Genomic DNA, 16,725 nt, shown 5'->3' on the forward strand with positions numbered 1-16,725 from the left:
AATTTTCAATTTTGTCCAGGGATTGGCGATGGTGAATGCAGAAAAGCTAGTGTTTCGAAACAAACCTGTTGGACGTTGACATGGTGTTGTAAGACATCGTACTGTGCTCACCACAGTCCAACACCGGCATCTCTAAATCATGGCTATCTCCAAACTAAGACAATGTGAATGATTTTTGGATAGTGTATATCGCAAATTGATTGTAGATGGTTGAATAAATACTAGAAACTAAGAGGGAACAAGCATGGAGAGAAATAATCCTCACTGACCCGTCAGTCAGAAATGTTGGCTGTCTCCCAAGCACCAGATCCGGGTTCGCTTACCGAGCATTGCCAATTTAACCTTGTGGCGATCAAATGAGGACTCTCAAGTCGCGAACGTCCGCGGGTGCAATTCAAATAACCATAGTTTCAAACTCCATCTACCTTCCATTGAACTCAGGCTTCTTCTTTATTGTTAACAATTACTTGCCATTGTGGGTTTGATGGCAGACCCAATTTTTTGCATTAAGAGGAGAAAGTGATTGAGGAGTATGTGGAAATGAACCAAAATGGGAACCTCTCGCCGTCCGTGGTTTGGAAGGTATGGAAGGCGGTAGTGAGGGGTGAGGTCATTTCATTAAAGACAAAGGTGGTTAGCGAGGCGCGTTAGGAATGGCAGCGTGGATCAGGGAGATGTTGGCGGGCGATGGAATATATCTGATGGACACGGAAGCGGGACATGTAGTGAGGAGGAAGGAGTTGCAGGTGAAGTTTGATCTTCTATCGAAAGGGAGGGCGGTTCAGCAATGGAGGCCCGCAAGGGATTGGCTATGACTATGGTGAACAAGCCATTGGATTGCTGGCTGGTCATTTCCATCGGCAGGCAGCAGCGATGGAGGTGGGAGGGAGTATTTCTGCATCTTAATGTGAACTGGTTCGTGGATTTAGAAGAATGTTGATAATATTTTTGTGACATTTGGGCATTTTGGATTTAAAGCGCGGGGAGTATCGAACTTATATTTGATAATAAATGAAAAATCCTCCCTTTAGTTGATGCGGAGTGGAAACGTTAACTCCGTTTCTCTCTCCACTGATGATGCCAGACCGGCTGATTTTCCCCTGAAGTTTCTGTTTTTGTGAGTTGAAATGTAATGGATTTGCTTTAACCCAGATGTTTCTGGACCCTGAGGATAATTCCTGCATTTTCAGAATCCAGCACTAACTCCAGTTTGTATTGTGATTTCTGTCGGTGCATTATCGCCCTGTCAACAAATACAGAAAGAAAATGCACAGAGTCCAACAGCAAATTGCGAATTTAAATCAAATCAAATGGCATTTCCTAATTCAACAAAGCGGTGCTATCAAAACATTCCTATAGCAACCTTAACAAAGCTATTGGCTCATCTCGGGTTTGGATTTCGTCAGGTTCTGAATGAAAGAATACTTATTATGAACACAATAATGTTCAGAATTGTATTATGTGTGTCTGCCTGCTCCTCCCGAATAAAAAAATACCTTCCGCGTCAAATCACCGAAGCAGCTTTTGCGCTCATGTAGTCGTGGCCGAGTGGTTAAGGCGATGGAGTAGAAATCCATTGGGGTCTCCCCGCGCAGGTGCGAACCCTGCCGATTACGTATGTTCTTTTTCTCATTCAGGTTCAAGTTTCACCACGTTCTTTGGAACGAATGGGTCTGATGCGAAATGGTATCCCACACTTTGCAAAAAGACGAGTTGTTTTTCCCAACAGAGTGCGCTCTATTTGAAAAGTCGGGACACAGTTCAACATGTGATTGGAATATTCACTGATTGGAAAAGTACACAGTGCTTTCTGGATAAGAATTTTACAATGGAACATATGCTATTAATTAGTGAACGGAGATGTCCATTCAGCTTGCTGATGAAGACTTAGGCCATGGGCAAGCGTTATTGACCAGGGAGGGGAGAAGTAAAATGCCTGAATCATGCGAGCAACAATTCCAATTTTCAATTTTGTCCAGGGATTGGCTATGGTGAATGCAGAAAAGCCAGTGTTTCGAAACAAACCTGTTGGACATTAACCTGGTGTTGTAAGACATCTTACTGTGCTCACCACAGTCCAACACCGGCATCTCCAAATCATGGCTATCTCCAAACTAAGACAATGTGAATGCTTTTTGGATAGTGTATATCGCAAATATATTGTAGATGGTTGAATAAATACTAGAAATTAAGAGGGAACAAGTCAAGACCAGCATGGAGAGAAATAATCCTCACTCACCCGTCAGGCAGAAATATTGGCTGTCTCCCAAGCACTGGATCCGGGTTCTGTTACCGAGCATTGCCAATTTAACCTTAGGGCGATCAAATGAGGACTCTCAAGTCGCGAACGTTGCTTTGTGACTCGAAAGACGTCCGTGGGTGCAATTCAAATAACCATAGTTTCAAACTCCATCTACCTTTCATTGAACTCAGGTTTCTTCTTTATTGTTAACAATTCCTTGCCATTGTGGGTTTGATGGCAGACCCAATTTTTTGCATTAAGAGGAGAAAGTGATTGAGGAGTATGTGGAAATGAACCAAAATGGGAACCTCTCGCCGTCCGTGGTTTGGAAGGTATGGAAGGCGGTAGTGAGGGGGGAGGTCATTTCATTCAAGACAAAGGTGGTTAGCGAGGCGCGTTAGGAATGGCAGCGTGGATCAGGGAGATGTTGGCGGGCGATGGAATATATCTGATGCACACGGAAGCGGGACATGTAGTGAGGAGGAAGGAGTTGCAGGTGAAGTTTGATCTTCTATCGAAAGGGAGGGCGGTTCAGCAATGGAGGCCCGCAAGGGATTGGCTATGACTATGGTGAACAAGCCATTGGATTGCTGGCTGGTCATTTCCATCGGCAGGCAGCAGCGATGGAGGTGGGAGGGAGTATTTCTGCATCTGAATGTGAACTGGTTCGTGGATTTAGAAGAATGTTGATAATATTTTTGTGACATTTGGGCATTTTGGATCTGAAGCGCGGGGAGTATCGAACTTATATTTGATAATAAATGTAAAATCCTCCCTTTAGTTGATGCGGAGTGGAAACGTTAACTCCGTTTCTCTCTCCACTGATGATGCCAGACCGGCTGATTTTCCCCTGAAGTTTCTGTTTTTGTGAGTTGAAATGTAATGGATTTGCTTTAACCCAGATGTTTCTGGACCCTGAGGATAATTCCTGCATTTTCAGAATCCAGCACTAACTCCAGTTTGTATTGTGATTTCTGTCGGTGCATTATCGCCCTGTCAACAAATACAGAAAGAAAATGCACAGAGTCCAACAGCAAATTGCGAATTTAAATCAAATCAAATGGCATTTCCTAATTCAACAAAGCGGTGCTATCAAAACATTCCTATAGCAACCTTAACAAAGCTATTGGCTCATCTCGGGTTTGGATTTCGTCAGGTTCTGAATGAAAGAATACTTATTATGAACACAATAATGTTCAGAATTGTATTATGTGTGTCTGCCTGCTCCTCCCGAATAAAAAAATACCTTCCGCGTCAAATCACCGAAGCAGCTTTTGCGCTCATGTAGTCGTGGCCGAGTGGTTAAGGCGATGGAGTAGAAATCCATTGGGGTCTCCCCGCGCAGGTTCGAACCCTGCCGATTACGTATATTCCTTTTCTCATTCAGGTTCAAGTTTCACCACGTTCTTTGGAACGAATGGTGTCTGATGCGAAATGGTATCCCACACTTTGCAAAAAGACGAGTTGTTTTTCCCAACAGAGTGCGCTCTATTTGAAAGTCGGGACACAGTTCAACATGTGTTATTATTCAGTGATTGGAAAAGTACACAGCGCTTTATGGATAAGAATTTGACAATGGAACATATGCTATTAATTAGTGAACGGAGATGTAAAGACAGCTTGCTGATGAAGAGTTAGGCCATGGGCAAGCGTTATTGACCAGGGAGGGGAGAAGTAAAATGCCTGAATCATGCGAGCAACAATTCCAATTTTCAATTTTGTCCAGGGATTGGCTATGGTGAATGTAGAAAAGCTAGCGTTTCGAAACAAACCTGTTGGACGTTAACCTGGTGTTGTAAGACATCGTACTGTGCTCACCACAGTCCAACACCGGCATCTCCAAATCATGGCTATCTCCAAACTAAGACAATGTGAATGCTTTTTGGATAGTGTATATCGCGAATATATTGTAGATGGTTGAATAAATACTAGAAATTAAGTGGGAACAATTCAAGACCAGCATGGAGAGAAATAATCCTCACTCACCCGTCAGTCAGGAATATTGGCTGTCTCCCAAACACTGGATCCGGGTTCTGTTGCCGAGCATTGCCAATTTAACCTTAGGGCGATCAAATGAGGACTCTCAAGTCGCGAACTTGCTTTGTGACTGTAAAGACGTCCGCGGGTGCAATTCAAATAACCATAGTTTCAAACTCCATCTACCTTCCATTGCACTCAGGATTCTTCTTTATTGTTAACAATTACTTGCCATTGTGGGTTTGATGGCAGACCCGATTTTTTGCATTAAGAGGAGAAAGTGATTGAGGAGTATGTGGAAATGAACCAAAATGGGAACGTCTCGCCGTCCGTGGTTTGGAAGGTATGGAAGGCGGTAGTGAGGGGGGAGGTCATATCATTCAAGACAAAGGTGGTTAGCGAGGCGCGTTAGGAAGGGCAGCGTGGATCGGGGAAATGTTGGCGGGCGATGGAATATGTCTGATGCACACGGAAGCGGGACATGTAGTGAGGGGGAAGGAGTTGCCGGTGAAGTTTGGTCTTCTATCGAAAGGGAGGGCGGTTCAGCAATGGAGGCCCACAAGGGATTGGATATGAATATGGTGAGAAAGCCATTGGATTGCTGGCTGGTCATTTCCATCGGCAGGCAGCAGCGAGGGAGGTGGGAGGGAGAATTTCTGCATCTGAATGTGAACTGGTTCGTGGATTCAGAAGAATGTTCAGAATATTGTTGTGTCATTTGGGCATTTTGGATCTGAAGCGCGGGGAGTATCGAACTGATATTTGATAATACATGTAAAATCCTCTCTTTAGTTGATGCGGAGTGGAAACGTGAACTCCGTTTCTCTCTCCACTGAGGATGCCAGACCGGCTGAGTTTTCCCTGAAGTTTCTGTTTTTGTGTGTTGAAACTTAATGGATTTGCTTTAACCCATATGTTTCTGGACCCTGAGGATAATTCCTGCATTTTCAGAATCCAGCACTAACTCCAGTTTGTATTGTGATTTCTGTCGGTGCATTGTCGCCCTGTCAACAAATACAGAAAGAAAATGCACAGAGTCCAACAGCAAATTGCGAATGTAAATCAAATCAAATGACATTTCCTAATTCAACAAAGCGGTTCCATCAAAGCTTTCCTATAGCAACCTTAACAAAGCTATTGGCTCATCTCGGGTTTGGATTTCGTCAGGTTCTGAATGAAAGAATATTTATTGTGAACTCAATAATGTTCAGAATTGTATGATGTGTTTCTGCCTCCTCCTACCGAATAAAAAAATACCTTCCGCGTCAAATGACACCGAAGCAGCTTTTGCGCTCGTGTAGTCGTGGCCGAGTGGTTAAGGCGATGGACTAGAAATCCATTGGGGTGTCCCCGCGCAGGTTCGAACCCTGCCGACTACGTATGTTCTTTTTCGCATTCAGGTTCAAGTTTCACCACGTTCTTTGGAACGAATGGTGTCTGATGCGAAATGGTATCCCACACTTTGCAAAAAGACCAGTTGTTTTTCCCAACAGAGTGCGCTCTATTTGAAAAGTCGGGACACAGTTCGACATGTGTTATTATTCAGTGATTGGAAAAGTTCACAACGCTTTCTGGATAAAAATTATACAATGGAACATATGCCATTAATTAGTGAACGGAGATGTACAGACAGCTTGCTGATGAAGAGTTAGGCCGTGGGCAAGCGTTATTGACTGGGGAGGGGAGAAGTAAAAGCCTGAATCATGCGAGCAACAATTCCAATTTTCGATTTTGTCCAGGGATTGGCGATGGTGAATGCAGAAAAGCTAGTGTTTCGAAACAAACCTGTTGGACGTTGACATGGTGTTGTCAGACATCGTACTGTGCTCACCACAGTCCAACACCGGCATCTCTAAATCATGGCTATCTCCAAACTAAGACAATGTGAATGCTTTTTGGATAGTGTATATCGCAAATTGATTGTAGATGGTTGAATAAATACTAGAAACTAAGAGGGGACAAGCATGGTGAGAAATAATCCTCACTCACCCGTCAGTCAGGAATGTTGGCTGTCTCCCAAGCACCAGATCCGGGTTCGATTACCGAGCATTGCCAATTTAACCTTGTGGCGATCAAATGAGGACTCTCAAGTCGCGAACGTCCGCGGGTGCAATGCAAATAACCATAGTTTCAAACTCCATCTACCTTCCATTGAACTCAGGTTTCTTCTTTATTGTTAACAATTACTTGCCATTGTGGGTTTGATGGCAGACCCAATTTTTTGCATTAAGAGGAGAAAGTGATTGAGGAGTATGTGGAAATGAACCAAAATGGGAACGTCTCGCCGTCCGTGGTTTGGAAGGTATGGAAGGCGGTAGTGAGGGGGGAGGTCATTTCATTCAAGACAAAGATGGTGAGCGAGGCGCGTTAGGAATGGCAGCGTGGATCAGGGAGATGTTGGCGGGCGATGGAATATATCTGATGCACACGGAAGCGGCACATTTAGTGAGGAGGAAGGAGTTGCAGGTGAAGTTTGATCTTCTATCGAAAGGGAGGGCGGTTCAGCAATGGAGGCCCGCAAGGGATTGGCTATGAGTATGGTGAACAAGCCATTGGATGGCTGGCTGGTCATTTCCATCGGCAGGAAGCAGCGATGGAGTTGGAAGGGAGTTTTTCTGCATCTGAATGTGAACTGGTTCGTGGATTTAGAAGAATGTTGATAATATTTTTGTGACATTTGGGCATTTTGGATCTGAAGCGCGGGGAGTATCGAACTTATATTTGATAATAAATGTAAAATCCTCCCTTTAGTTGATGCGGAGTGGAAACGTTAACTCCGTTTCTCTCTCCACTGATGATGCCAGACCGGCTGAGTTTCCCCTGAAGTTTCTGTTTTTGTGAGTTGAAATGTAATGGATTTGCTTTAACCCAGATGTTTCTGGACCCTGAGGATAATTCCTGCATTTTCAGAATCCAGCACTAACTCCAGTTTGTATTGTGATTTCTGTCGGTGCATTATCGCCCTGTCAACAAATCCAGAAAGAAGATGCACAGAGTCCAACAGCAAATTGCGAATTTAAATCAAATCAAATGGAATTTCCTAATTCAACAAAGCGGTGCTATCAAAACAATCTTATAGCAATCTTAACAAAGCTATTGGCTCATCTCGGGTTTGGATTTCGTCAGGTTCTGAATGAAAGAATACTTATTATGAACACAATAATGTTCAAAATTGTATTATGTGTGTCTGCCTGCTCCTCCCGAATAAAAAAATACCTTCCGCGTCAAATCACCGAAGCAGCTTTTGCGCTCGTGTAGTCGTGGCCGAGTGGTTAAGGCGATGGACTAGAAATCCATTGGGGTCTCCCCGCGGAGGTTCGAACCCTACCTATTACGTATGCCCTTTTTCTCATTCAGGTTCAAGTTTCACCACGTTCTTTGGAACGAATGGTGTCTAATGCGAAATGGTATCCCACACTTTGCAAAAAGACGAGTTGTTTTTCCCAACAGAGTGCGCTCTATTTGAAAAGTCGGGACACAGTTCAACATGTGTTATTATTCAGTGATTGGAAAAGTACACAGCGCTTTCTGGATAAGAATTTTACAATGGAACATATGCTATTAATGAGTGAACAGAGATGTACATTCAGCTTGCTGATGAAGACTTCGCCCATGGGCAAGCGTTATTGACCAGGGAGGGGAGAAGTAAAAGCCTGAATCATGCGAGCAACAATTCCAATTTTCAATTTTGTCCAGGGATTGGCTATGGTGAATGCAGAAAAGCCAGTGTTTCGAAACAAACCTGTTGGACATTAACCTGGTGTTGTAAGACATCTTACTGTGCTCACCACAGTCCAACACCGGCATCTCCAAATCATGGCTATCTCAAAACTAAGACAATGTGAATGCTTTTTGGATAGTGTATATCGCAAATATATTGTAGATTGTTGAATAAATACTAGAAATTAAGAGGGAACAATTCAAGACCAGCATGGAGAGAAATAATCCTCACTCACCCGTCAGTCAGGAATATTGGCTGTCTCCCAAGCACTGGATCCAGGTTCTGTTACCGAGCATTGCCAATTTAACCTGAGGGCGATCAAATGAGGACTCTCAAGTCGCGAACGTTGCTTTGTGACTCTAAAGACGTCCGTGGGTGCAATTCAAATAACCATAGTTTCAAACTCCACCTACCTTCCATTGAACTCAGGCTTCTTCTTTATTGTTCACAATGACTTGCCATTGTGGGTTTGATGGCAGACCCGATTTTTTTGCATTAAGATGGGGAAAGTGATTGAGGAGTATGTGGAAATGAACCAAAATGGGAACGTCTCGCCGTCCGTGGTTTGCAAGGTATGGAAGGCGGGAGTGAGGGGAGGTAATTTCATTCAAGGCAAAGGTAGGTAGCGAGGCGCGGGAGGGAGGGCAGCGTTGATCGGGGAGATGTTGGCGGGCGATGGAATATATCTGATGCACACGGAAGAGGGACATGTAGTGAGGAGGAAGGAGTTGCCGGTGAAGTTTGATCTTCTATCGAAAGGGAGGGCGGTTCAGCAATGGAGGCCCGCAAGGGATTGGCTGTGAATATGGTGAGAAAGCCATTGGATTGCTGGCGGGTCATTTCCATCGGCAGGCAGCAGCGAGGGAGGTGGGAGGGAGTATTTCTGCATCTGAATGTGAACTGGTTCGTGGATTTAGAAGAATGTTCAGAATATTTTTGTGACATTTGGGCATTTTGGATCTGAAGCGAGGGGAGTATCGAACTGATATTTGATAATGAATGTAAAATCCTCTCTTTAGTTGATGCGGAGTGGAAACGTTAACTCCGTTTCTCTCTCCACTGATGATGCCAGACCGGCTGAGTTTTCCCTGAAGTTTCTGTTTTTGTGTGTTGAAATTTAATGGGTTTGCTTTAACTCATATGTTTCTGGGCCCTGAGGATAATTCCTGCATTTTCAGAATCCAGCAGTAACTCCAGTTGTATTGTGATTTCTGCCGGTGCATTATCGCCCTGTCATCAAATACAGAAAGAAAATGCACAGAGTCCAACTGCAAATTGCGAATTTCAATCAAATCAAATGGCATTTCCTAATTCAACAAAGTGGTGCTATCAAAACTTTCCTATAGCAACCTTAACAAAGCTATTGGCTCATTTCGCGTTTGGATTTCGTCAGGTTCTGAATGAAAGAATACTTATTATAACACAATAATGTTCAGAATTGTATTATGTGTGTCTGCATGCTCCTACCGAATAAAAAAATACCTTCCGCGTCAAAACACCGAAGCAGCTTTTCCGGTCATGTAGTCGTGGCCGAGTGGTAAAGGCGATTGACTAGATATCCATTGAGGTTTCCCCGCGTAGGTTCGATCCCTGCCGGCTACGTATGTTCTTTTTCTCATTCAGGTTCAAGTTTCACCACGTTCTTTGGAACGAATGGTGTCTGATGCGAAATGGTATCCCACACTTTGCAAAAAGACGAGTTGTTTTTCTATTTGAAAAGTCGGGACACAGTTCAATATGTGTTATTATTCAGTGATTGGAAAAGTATACAGCGCTTTCTGGATAAGAATTTTACAATGGAACATATGCTATTAATGAGTGAACGGAGATGTACATTCAGCTTGCTGATGAAGACTTAGGCCATGGGCAAGCGTTATTGACCAGGGAGGGGAGAAGTAAAATGCCTGGATCATGCGAGCAACAATTCCAATTTTCACTTTTGGCTATGGTGAATGCAGAAAAGCTAGTGTTTCGAAACATACCTGTTGGACGTTAACCTGGTGTTGTAAGACATCTTACTGTGCTCACCACAGTCCAACACCGGCATCTCCAAATCATGGCTATCTCCAAACTAAGACAATGTGAATGCTTTTTGGATAGTGTATATCGCAAATATATTGTAGATGGTTGAATAAATACTAGAAATTAAGTGGGAACAATTCAAGACCAGCATGGAGAGAAATAATCCTCACTCACCCGTCAGTCAGGAATATTGGCTGTCTCCCAAGCACTGGATCCAGGTTCTGTTACCGAGCATTGCCAATTTAACCTTAGGGCGATCAAATGAGGACTCTCAAGTCGCGAACGTTGCTTTGTGACTCGAAAGACGTCCGTGGCTGCAATTCAAATAACCATAGTTTCAAACTCCACCTACCTTCCATTGAACTCAGGCTTCTTCTTTATTGTTCACAATGACTTGCCATTGTGGGTTTGATGGCAGACCCGATTTTTTGCATTAAGATGGGGAAAGTGATTGAGGAGTATGTGGAAATGAACCAAAATGGGAACGTCTCGCCGTCCGTGGTTTGGAAAGTATGGAAGGCGGTAGTGAGGGTGGGGGAGGTCATATCATTCAAGACAAAGGTGGTTAGCGAGGCGCGTTAGGAAGGGCAGCGTGGATCGGGGAAATGTTGGCGGGCGATGGAATATATCTGATGCACACGGAAGCGGGACATGTAGTGAGGAGGAAGGAGTTGCAGGTGAAGTTTGATCTTCTATCGAAAGGGAGGGCGGTTCAGCAATGGAGGCCCGCAAGGAATTGGCTATGCGTATGGTGAGCAAGCCATTGGATTGCTGACGGGTCATTTCCATCGGCAGGCAGCAGCGAGGGAAGTGGGAGGGAGTATTAATGCATCTGAATGTGAACTGGTTCGGGGATTTAGAAGAATGTGCAGAATATTTTTGTGACATTTGGGCACTTTGGATCTGAAGCGAGGGGAGTATCGAACTTATATCTGATAATAAATGTAAAATCCTCCCTTTAGTTGATGCGGAGTGGAAACGTTAACTCCGTTTCTCTCTCCACTGATTATGCCAGACCGGCTGAGTTTTCCCTGAAGTTTCTGTTTTTGTGTGTTGAAATTTAATGGATTTGCTTTAACCCATATGTTTCTGGACCCTGAGGATAATTCCTGCATTTTCAGAATCCAGCACTAACTCCAGTTTGTATTTTGATTTCTGTCGGTGCATTATCGCCCTGTCAACAAATACAGAAAGAAAATGCACAGAGCCCAACAGCAAATTGCGAATTTAAATCAAATCAAATGGCATTTCCTAATTCAACAAAGCGGTGCTATCAAAACTTTCCTATAGCAACCTTAACAAAGCTGTTGACTCATCTCGGGTTTGGATTTCGTCAGGTTCTGAATGAAAGAATATTTATTATGAACTCAATAATATTCAGAATTGTAGAATGTGTGTCTGCCTGCTACTACCGAATTAAAAAATACCTTCCGTGTCAAATCACCGAAACAGCTTTGGCGCTAGTGTAGTCGTGGCCGAGTGGTTAAGGCGATGGACTAGAAATCCATTGGGGTTTCACCCCCCCAGGTTCGAACCCTGCCAACTACGTATGTTCTTTTTCTCATTCAGGTCCAAGTTTCACCACGTTCTTTGGAACGAATGGTGTCTGATGCGAAATGGTATCCCACACTTTGCAAAAAGACCAGTTGTTTTTCCCAACAGAGAGCGCTCTATTTGAAAAGTCGGGACACAGTTCGACATGTGTTATGATTCAGTGATTGGAAAAGTTCACAACGCTTTCTGGATAAGAATTATACAATGGAACATATGCCATTAATTAGTGAACGGAGATGTACAGACAGCTTGCTGAAGAAGAGTTACGCCATGGGCAAGCGTTATTGACGAGGGAGGGGAGAAGTAAAAGCCTGAATCATGCGAGCAACAATTCCAATTTTCAATTTTGTCCAGGGATTGGCTATCGTGAATGTAGAAAAGCTAGCGTTTCGAAACAAACCTGTTGGACGTTAACCTGGTGTTGTAAGACATCTTACTGTGCTCACCACAGTCCAACACCGGCAACTCTAAATCATGGCTATCTCCAAACTAAGACAATGTGAATGCTTTTTGGATAGTGTATATCGCAAATATATTGTAGGTGCTTGAATAAATACTAGAAATTAAGAGGGAACAAGTCAAGACCAGCATGGAGAGAAATAATCCTCACTCACCCGTCAGTCAGGAATATTGGCTGTCTCCCAAGCACTGGATCCGGGTTCTGTTACCGAGCATTGCCAATTTAACCTTAGGGCGATCAAATGAGAACTCTCAAGTCGCGAACTTTGCTTTGTGACTCTAAAGACGTCCGTGGGTGCAATTCAAATAACCATAGTTTCAAACTCCACCTACCTTCCATTGAACTCAGGCTTCTTCTTTATTGTTAACAATGACTTGCCATTGTGGGTTTGATGGCAGACCCGATTTTTTGCATTAAGATGGTGAAAGTGATTGAGGAGTATGTGGAAATGAACCAAAATGGGAACGTCTCGCCGTCCGTGGTTTGGAAGGTATGGAAGGCGGTAGTGAGGGGGGGAGGTCATTTCATTCAAGACAAAGGTAGGTAGCGAGGCGCGGGAGGGAGGGCAGCGTTGATCGGGGAGATGTTGGCGGGCGATGGAATATATCTGATGCACACGGAAGAGGGACATGTAGTGAGGAGGAAGGAGATGCCGGTGAAGTTTGATCTTCTATCGGAAGAGAGGGCGGTTCAGCAATGGAGGCCCGCAAGGGATTGGCTATGAATATGGTGAGAAAGCCATTGGATTGCTGGAGGGTCATTTCCATCGGCAGGCAGCATCGAGGGAGGTGGGAGGGAGTATTTCTGCATCTGAATGTGAACTGGTTCGTGGATTTAGAAGAATGTGCAGAACATTTTTGTGACATTTGGGCACTTTGGATCTGAAGCGAGGGGAGTATCGAACTTATATCTGATAATAAATGTAAAATCCTCTCTTTAGTTGATGCGGAGTGGAAACGTTAACTCCGTTTCTCTCTCCACTGATGATGCCAGACCGGCTGAGTTTTCCCTGAAGTTTCTGTTTTTGTGTGTTGAAATTTAATGGATTTGCTTTAACCCATATGTTTCTGGACCCTGAGGATAATTCCTGCATTTTCAGAATCCAGCACTAACTCCAGTTTGTATTGTCATTTCTGTCGGTGCATTATCGCCCTGTCAAAAAATACAGAAAGAAAATGCACCGAGTCCAACAGCAAATTGCGAATTTAAATCAAATCAAATGACATTTCCTAATTCAACAAAGTGGTGCTATCAAAGCTTTCCTATAGCAACCTTAACAAAGCTATTGGCTCATCTCGGGTTTGGATTCCGTCAGGTTCTGAATGAAAGAATATTTATTGTGAACTCAATAATGTTCAGAATTGAATGATGTGTTTCTGCCTACTCCTCCCGAATAAAAAAATACCTTCCGCGTCAAATGACACCGAAGCAGCCTTTGAGCTCGTGTCGTCGTGGCCGAGTGGTTAAGGCGATGGACTAGAATTCCATTGGGGTGTCCCCGCGGAGGTTCGAACCCTGCCGACTACGTATGTTCATTTTCTCATTCAGGTTCAAGTTTCACCACGTTCTTTGCAACGAATGGTATCTGATGCGAAATGGTATCCCACACTTTGCAAAAAGACGAGTTGTTTTTCCCAACAGAGTGCGCTGTATTTGAAAAGTCGGGACACAGTTCAACATGTGTTATTATTCAGTGATTGGAAAAGTACACAGCGCTTTCTGGATAAGAATTTGACAATGGAACATATGCTATTAATTAGTGAACGGAGATGTACATTCAGCTTGCTGATGAAGACTTAGGCCATGGGCAAGCGTTATTGACCAGGGAGGGGAGAAGTAAAATGCCTGAATCATGCGATCAACAATTCCAATTTTCAATTTTGTCCAGGGATTGGCTATGGTGAATGTAGAAAGGCTACTGTTTCGAAACAAACCTGTTGGACGTTAACCTGGCGTTGTAAGACATCTTACTGTGCTCACCACAGTCCAACACCGGCATCTCCAAATCATGGCGATCTCCAAACTAAGACAATGCGAATGCTTTTTGGATAGTGTATATCGCAAATATATTGTAGGTGGTTGAATAAATACTAGAAATTAGGAGGGAACAAGTCAAGACCAGCATGGAGAGAAATAATCCTCACTCACCCTTCAGTCAGGAATATTGGCTGTCTCCCAAGCACTGGATCCGGGTTCTGTTACCGAGCATTGCCAATTTAACCTTAGGGCGATCAAATGAGGACTCTCAAGTCGCGAACGTTGCTTTGTGACTCGAAAGACGTCCGTGGCTGCAATTCAAATAACCATAGTTTCAAACTCCACCTACCTTCCATTGAACTCAGGCTTCTTCTTTATTGTTCACAATGACTTGCCATTGTGGGTTTGATGGCAGACCCGATTTTTTGCATTAAGATGGGGAAAGTGATTGAGGAGTATTTGGAAATGAACCAAAATGGGAACGTCTCGCCGTCCGTGGTTTGGAAGGTATGGAAGGCGGGAGTGAGGGGAGGTCATTTCATTCAAGACAAAGGTAGGTAGCGAGGCGCGGGATGGAGGGCAGCGTTGATCGGGGAGATGTTGGCGGGCGTGGAATATATCTGATGCACACGGAAGCGGGACATGTAGTGAGGAGGAAGGAGTTGCAGGTGAAGTTTGATCTTCTATCGAAAGGGAGGGCGGTTCAGCAATGGAGGCCCGCAAGGGATTGGCTATGAGTATGGTGAGCAAGCCATTGGATTGCTGACGGGTCATTTCCATCGGCAGGCAGCAGCGAGGGAGGTGGGAGGGAGTATTTCTGCATCTGAATGTGAACTGGTTCGTGGATTTAGAAGAATGTTCAGAATATTTTTGTGACATTTGGGCATTTTGGATCTGAAGCGAGGGGAGTATCGAACTGATATTTGATGATAAATGTAAAATCCTCTCTTTAGTTGATGCGAAGTGGAAACGTTAACTCCGTTTCTCTGTCCACTGATGATGCCAGACCGGCTGAGTTTTCCCTGAAGTTTCTGTTTGTTGTGTGTTGAAATTTAATGGATTTGCTTTAACCCATATGTTTCTGGACCCTGAGGATAATTCCTGCATTTTCAGAATCCAGCACTAACTCCAGTTTGTATTGTGATTTCTTTCGGTGCATTATCGCCCTGTCAAAAAATACAGAAAGAAAATGCACCGAGTCCAACAGCAAATTGCGAATTTAAATCAAATCAAATGACATTTCCTAATTCAACAAAGTGGTGCTATCAAAGCTTTCCTATAGCAACCTTAACAAAGCTATTGGCTCATCTCGGGTTTGGATTCCGTCAGGTTCTGAATGAAAGAATATTTATTGTGAACTCAATAATGTTCAGAATTGAATGATGTGTTTCTGCCTCCTCCTCCCGAATAAAAAAATACCTTCCGCGTCAAATGACACCGAAGCAGCCTTTGAGCTCGTGTAGTCGTGGCCGAGTGGTTAAGGCGACGGACTAGAATACCATTGGGGTGTCCCCGCGGAGGTTCGAACCCTGCCGACTACGTATGTTCTTTTTCTCATTCATGTTCAAGTTTCACCATGTTCTTTGGAACGAATGGTGTCTGATGCGAAATGGTATCCCACACTTTGCAGAAAGACGAGTTGTTTTTTCCCAACAGAGTGCGCTCTATTTGAAAAGTCGGGACATAGTTCAACATGTGTTATTATTCAGTGATTGGAAAAGTACACAGCGCTATCAGGATAAGAATTTTACAATGGAACATATGCTATTAATTAGTGAACGGAGATGTACATTCAGCTTTCTGATGAAGACTTAGGCCATAGGCAAGCGTTGTTGACCAGGGAGGGGAGAAGTAAAATGCCTGAATCATGCGAGCAACAATTCCAATTTTCGATTTTGTCCAGGGATTGGCTATGGTGAATGCAGAAAAGCTAGTGTTTCGAAACATACCTGTTGGACGTTAACCTGGTGTTGTAAGACATCGTACTGTGCTCACCACAGTCCAACACCGGCATCTCCAAATCATGGCTATCTCAAAACTAAGACAATGTGAATGCTTTTTGGATAGTGTATATCGCAAATATATTGTAGATGGTTGAATAAATACTAGAAATTAAGAGGGAACAAGTCAAGACCAGCATGGAGAGAAATAATCCTCACTCACCCGTCAGTCAGGAATATTGGCTGTCTCCCAAGCACTGGATCCGGGTTCTGTTACCGAGCATTGCCAATTTAACCTTAGGGCGATCAAATGAGGACTCTCAAGTCGCGAACGTTGCTTTGTGACTCGAAAGACGTCCGTGGGTGCAATTCAAATAACCATAGTTTCAAACTCCACCTACCTTCCATTGAACTCAGGCTTCTTCTTTATTGTTCACAATGACTTGCCATTGTGGGTTTGATGGCAGACCCGATTTTTTGCATTAAGATGGGGAAAGTGATTGAGGAGTATGTGGAAATGAACCAAAATGGGAACGTCTCGCCGTCCGTGGTTTGCAAGGTATGGAAGGCGGGAGTGAGGGGAGGTAATTTCATTCAAGGCAAAGGTAGGTAGCGAGGCGCGGGAGGGAGGGCAGCGTTGATCGGGGAGATGTTGGCGGGCGATGGAATATATCTGATGTACACGGAAGAGGGACATGTAGTGAGGAGGAAGGAGTTGCCGGTGAAGTTTGATCTTCTATCGAAAGGGAGGGCGGTTCAGCAATGGAGGCCCGCAACGGATTGGCTGTGAATATGGTGAGAAAGCCATTGGATTGCTGGCGGGTCATTTCCA

General features: G+C 44.0%; 8 non-coding genes across 8 annotated transcripts; all 8 read left to right on the top strand.

Annotated features, from left to right (window-relative positions):
• The first annotated feature begins 1,534 nt into the window (after window positions 1-1,534).
• Window positions 1,535-1,616, top strand: trnas-aga (transfer RNA serine (anticodon AGA)). The gene has a single exon. It is a non-coding gene; the product is annotated as a tRNA-Ser (tRNA).
• Window positions 1,617-3,526: 1,910 nt separating this feature from the next.
• trnas-aga (transfer RNA serine (anticodon AGA)) lies at window positions 3,527-3,608 on the top strand. Its single transcript has one exon. It is a non-coding gene; the product is annotated as a tRNA-Ser (tRNA).
• A 1,908-nt stretch (window positions 3,609-5,516) lies between these two features.
• Window positions 5,517-5,598, top strand: trnas-aga (transfer RNA serine (anticodon AGA)). Its single transcript has one exon. It is a non-coding gene; the product is annotated as a tRNA-Ser (tRNA).
• Window positions 5,599-7,473: 1,875 nt separating this feature from the next.
• Window positions 7,474-7,555, top strand: trnas-aga (transfer RNA serine (anticodon AGA)). The gene has a single exon. It is a non-coding gene; the product is annotated as a tRNA-Ser (tRNA).
• Window positions 7,556-9,460: 1,905 nt separating this feature from the next.
• On the top strand, window positions 9,461-9,542 carry trnas-aga (transfer RNA serine (anticodon AGA)). The gene has a single exon. It is a non-coding gene; the product is annotated as a tRNA-Ser (tRNA).
• A 1,885-nt stretch (window positions 9,543-11,427) lies between these two features.
• On the top strand, window positions 11,428-11,510 carry trnas-aga (transfer RNA serine (anticodon AGA)). Its single transcript has one exon. It is a non-coding gene; the product is annotated as a tRNA-Ser (tRNA).
• Window positions 11,511-13,421: 1,911 nt separating this feature from the next.
• On the top strand, window positions 13,422-13,503 carry trnas-aga (transfer RNA serine (anticodon AGA)). Its single transcript has one exon. It is a non-coding gene; the product is annotated as a tRNA-Ser (tRNA).
• A 1,909-nt stretch (window positions 13,504-15,412) lies between these two features.
• trnas-aga (transfer RNA serine (anticodon AGA)) lies at window positions 15,413-15,494 on the top strand. The gene has a single exon. It is a non-coding gene; the product is annotated as a tRNA-Ser (tRNA).
• Window positions 15,495-16,725: the final 1,231 nt, after the last annotated feature.

The sequence above is a fragment of the Scyliorhinus torazame genome, chromosome 4, assembly GCF_047496885.1.
Source record: "Scyliorhinus torazame isolate Kashiwa2021f chromosome 4, sScyTor2.1, whole genome shotgun sequence".
Lineage (NCBI taxonomy): Eukaryota > Metazoa > Chordata > Chondrichthyes > Carcharhiniformes > Scyliorhinidae > Scyliorhinus > Scyliorhinus torazame.